Source organism: Nycticebus coucang, chromosome X (genome assembly GCF_027406575.1).
Source record: "Nycticebus coucang isolate mNycCou1 chromosome X, mNycCou1.pri, whole genome shotgun sequence".
Classification (NCBI taxonomy): Eukaryota; Metazoa; Chordata; class Mammalia; order Primates; family Lorisidae; genus Nycticebus; species Nycticebus coucang.
In genome coordinates, this window is record NC_069804.1 from 173,740,296 (window position 1) to 173,745,770 (window position 5,475).

The following is a 5,475-nucleotide window of genomic DNA, read 5'->3' on the forward strand; positions in this document are numbered from 1 at the left end:
TACTGGTAATAGAATTAAATTTTGTTTCCTAAGATTGAAGGCATAAGGCGTGTCTATAAATTCTGCCTCACCCCAGATAGTCGTATTCCCAAGTGGATTCCTTTCCTACTTGCCTATCAGGCTATTTTTAGTTGTAGACTAGAAACCTTCCATCCAACCTCTGTCTCTACTTCTGGGCTAGTATTTCATCTGAATTTTTTTTTTTGTTGTTGTTTTTCCTGAAACCTCCCTTTGCCTTTAGAATGTCTAATGAGAGAATTTCTTTGGCTCAATACCTGCTGTTATTAGTGAGAACAAACCCCTCAGGAGGGACTGAGGGCCCCAGGATCCCACTTGCTACAGAAGAAAGTTTGGATGTTCACAAATTTAAAAAAAATAAAGAAATATTTTAATGACATTTTTTATTTTGGTTAATTTAAAAATATATATTTTAATAATAAAATGTAAATGGGTCATTTTCCCACAAGTTAATCTAGAGTTTAGAATTGTCTATGTGAGACAAATTAAAATGAGTAATAAAATCAAGTGGTTAATTCAGTAAATAAAATGTTGATTTGAGAAGAGACTAATTTTTGTGAAGGCCTGAATTAGCCATGTTCCCCTTCTATCTAAGCCAAATTTAACAGATAGCCTCATTTCTTCAGTAGCTTTCAGAGTCATTATCCCAGACCAAATGGAATTTGCTCACTTAGGCAGCAACCACTAGTGTGGCCCCAAGTAAAGTGTCAAGTTTCACACCATGAACTCCATTCCTGAGATCAACTGTCACAGATGAAAGGTTAAGAGATATTCTCAGGCCAATCATTATATATAAGGCATGACCACAGTGAGGGCATAAATTACCCTTATAAGCTGGAAATCACTTAATTATATAAAAAATGAACCCTTGAGCTTTCACACATTACAGAGAAGTCCACCAATGCAAAACCAACCTTGTTACGAATTTCGTCATGTGCACAGCACATAATAGATGCTGCGTATGCATCATGTTGAAAATATGGAAAAAAGAAGAAATAATTGTCTTAACGTTGGCATTCCATAAGCCAGTTTTAATGAATATCAGTTAATTAAAATTTGCACAACAATCATACTACTAATCAGTATTTCTCACACTTTAAGGAATGAACATGGGAGTCAAATAAAATTTCAGATTCAGATTCACTGGGCCTAAGATTCTACATTAGAAAATAAGCTCCCTGGTGAAGCTTACACTGTTGGTTTACACACCATACTTAAAGTATAAAGCCTCTAAAATAAACCTTCCCAATTAGTCGGATCAAGTATTATACTGGGAAAGTAATTTTATGGCTAAGCATATTTATGTCTACGTCCCTTGGAGCAACTACGCTGGACTTGAGGCAGGGGCCTCAGGCAGCAAAGTTTACCCCAGTAGTTATGCAAATGTTACCATTTTCTTTTTTTTTTTTTTTTTTTTGTGGTTTTTGGCTGGGGCTGGGTTTGAACCCACCACCTCCGGCATATGGGACCGGCGCCCTACTCCTTGAGCCACAGGCGCCGCCCAACCATTTTCTATGTTGTGTACCAGGTTAGGTGAATGTTTAAGGTAGAACTCCTCTAAATAATAATGGAGGTTTTTCATAATTCCTATCATTTCAATAAATTATTCTTAATCATAACAATAGCAATAATTGTCATATATTGCACACTTACCATATACCAGGAAATATGTCAAGTATGTTATGTGTACATATATAATCCTTATAACAGTCAGGAAAGATACATGCAATTATTCATCCCCAGGTAACCTCAAATATTCCCATGGCTTTGCACTTTAGTGTCCATATACTGATGGCTCTTAAATTTATGCCTACGTCTCCATCCTTACTCCTAAACTCCACATGTGTTATTCAACTGCCTATTTCACATCTCTACTTGGAGATGGTCAAAATCTATGATGTGTTCTAAGCAGAATACCAGTTTCTCTTCCAAGCTTATTCTATTGTATTACTCCAGCCAAAAAGCTAGGAATTATTCTGCTTCTACTTCTCATTCCTTTACCCTGCACATGTACTCCATTAGGCAATATTGCCAGCCCGCTTTCAAAATATAATTTGAGTTAGTCAGTCTGCTTCTCACCATCTCTTCTGGCACCCTCAGCTCTTGCTTGGATCACTGGAACTGCTTCCTGGCTGTTCTCTCTCTGCTTTTCTCTTTGAGCAGCTTTGGGTGGTTTGAGGGAGGCGGACATTTGCAAGTGGCAGCTGGTAAGGCCAGACCAGTGAAGTCCAGCCAGATAATAGCAAATGTTTAAATGGCACTATTATGGTCCTTACAACTTGCTAAATACCTTGTGCATAACATGTTAGATACAATACTTAGAATAACCCTTTGAGCCAAGGCCTATTATTATCCCCATTTTACAGATGAGGAAATTAATGGATACAGAAATCATGTAACTTTCCAAGGTCATCCAATTAGTGATCAGTGGAATCAGAATTCAAATCAGTCTGACTCTAGAGTATGTGATTTGAACTACTCTGCTCTATATCCTCTGAAGAAAGGTTGTGTGTGTCATGCTGAGGAGTATGCCTAAATGTCACACAAATGATCATGTACATTGACAAATGCAGTAAACCAATCTAGTGGTCCTCTTGTCTGCAGCCAAGTAAACAAAGTCAAGCAAATGATTATTTTTGAACTTAATTGATTATTTTAGTAAATTGAATTAAAATAGGCAAGTTCTTTAAGCAAATAAGCAGCATACCTTAGAAGGTGGGTATATGGCTAATTCTGATGCTCTGCTCCTTAATCCTGGGGCAATGTCCTTAAGGAACTCCAATTGCTTTATGTAAAGAACACTAATTTGGTGCTTACACATATTTAAACCAATATGTATATTTTAATACTTTCCCTCAATGTATAATTCTAGTTTGAGTAAGAAATAAAAGAGTATTAATACCAGCGTCTTTCATGATTGTAACAAGCTTTGCCTTGTCCAAACAAAAATATCTTGCAAGAGATTTGGCTTATACTCAACTCAGCCACTTGCTTCTAAGGATTTGATAGGAAAGCCACGTAACAAAGAAGGCACATGTTCCCATAGGAACTTTTAGCACTGTTCAGACTATATCTCCGTTGTCAGCTTATTTGGCCATCTCCACCACTGGAAGCTCCCCCAGAGCAAGAAACATACATTTTCATCTTTAGATCTCAAGCACCTGCAACAGTGCCTAGAAAAGAATGAGTCATTAGTAAATAATTATTGGATAAATAAAGCCTCTTTGGGCATAGCTGATCACTCTGCTTTGTGAATACCTTTACATTTAGCATCTGAGTCACTACTCTCTGTTCACTTCTCTCTTACACTTATTGGCTATTTTCTTTAAGTCTCCCAAGCTCTACACATACTCACTCCCTGGCTGAATTTATCTAGTCACGTCATTTGAAATGCTGTCCATAAATGCCGTCTATCAATCCCATTTCTAAAATATTTACCTTTGACTCAGACCACTCACCCGAAGTCTAGACTCATATTGTCAACCACCTACTCTCTAGCTCTTAATTTTGATGTCTGAGGGGTGGCACCTGTGGCTCCAGGAGTAGGGCACCGGCCACATATACCAGAGGTGGTGGGTTCACACCCAGCCCAGCCAAAAACTGAAGAAAAAAAAATTGATGTCTGAAAACAAACTTAATACTACTTTCTTTCCAATGCCTGACCCTTGGTTTCTTTTCCCCAGCCTTCTACTCTTACAGTCTTTCTCATCTCAGTGACAATTTCATTTTTCAATAGTTCAAGAAAAAATCTGCGATCTTACAGAAATATCCAATCTATCAAGCAAGTCTTATTTTGTCTATCTTCAGACTTCATAGCTATTTCAACTATTTTTCACCACTTCTACTGCTACCATCCTAGTTCAAACCAAAAGCAATCTCTTGCCTCAATTATTGCCAAAACCTTTCAACTGGTCTTCCTATTTACACTCTTGTGCCCATACCATGATCCTCAATACCAGCAGCCAGGATGATACTTTCAAAACTTAAAGCCAATCATGCCACTTCTCTGCTAAAAAACATTTATGAAAAATTATTTCCAAGCACATTTATAACACAACCCAATCTCCATACAATGCCTCACAGGCCCTACATAGTCTCTCTATCTGTCTGACCTCACCTCCAACTGACCACTCTCTTCTTAGTTCATCTTCCACCTGTACGTGACTGCTTGATGTTTGGGGAAATATACAAACCACACTTTTATTGCCTGGAATGCTCTTAGCTCAAATCTCCATCATTTTCTTCAACTCTCTTCTGAAATACTTCTTTTGAAAATAGTCTCCCCTAACCAACCAATATGAAGTAGCCCATTCCTCACTTAAACCTAGTTCTATGCCCTTTTGTTCTCTGTTTATTTTCATAACTCTTATCACCACTTAACATATTGTATATTTTGTTGCTTTTTCTAACTGTCTGTGTCTCCAAGATAAGTGATAACGTCTATGACAGCAGGTGGTTTGTGTATTTCTAGTGCACAGAACAGTGCCTGGAAGAGAGTGGGCACTCAGTATTTTTTTAAAAAAACTGATGAATAAAATGGCATATTTTAGAAAGCAAAATTGAATTATAATTTTTACATGTAGCTGGCAAAATAAATTTCAAATCCCTAGAATTTTTGAATTAAAACTATTCTCTTCATCTAACTTTGTAACCAGCTAGACTGTAGGTACTACCTTATGCATCATGGCATCTCTACTGCCTAGGATAGAAGTAGGATGTGTAATGTACTCAATAAATGTTGAATGAATGAATGTATTTTACCATTAGAAAAACAAAAGTCTAGCTATTTCAACTTGTGGCCTCTGCATTGATATGAGGCAGGCTTGTTAAAGGTGATTGTAAAACACTTTCCAATTGTCTGGCACTGCAGCCCTGCTCGATAGCAGTTGGATTTTTATGTGAATGGAGTAGCCATTAGTACTGTGGTTAATTCAGTGATCTGATTTGTCCGCAAGGACTCCTTCCTGTGGTTTAACAGCCTTTCTCTTATGAGGGAATTAACCTGCTAGCCTTTTCAGAATAGGAAGATAGGGACATTACAGATGCAATCACAACAGTATAAAAGAGTTAAGTTCTATAAAGATTGTATTTATGCCAAAATAGAGCAATTTTAGATGACCCAGAATCATAAAATCCATTCAAAATATAAATGAAATTAGGGCTGAATATCAGGGAAATTCAGTTAACATATAAAAAAATGCTTATTTAAAATTATTTGTCAATATTCAAAACTGTATGCTTTTAAAAGCACATAATCTCATTTGCTAAATATTTTATTATGATTTATTCATTATTTGAATGTTATTTTCTTAAAACTTTAGCATTTGCTAAATGTACGGTGACCATGAAATGTATTATTTAAACTGAGACCCCTTGAGAGTGAAAGGGGGTCCTAATAATACTTCTGGCTGACCACAAGAGCAAACAGATAGCCTCAGGCCATCTGGAGACATGAAG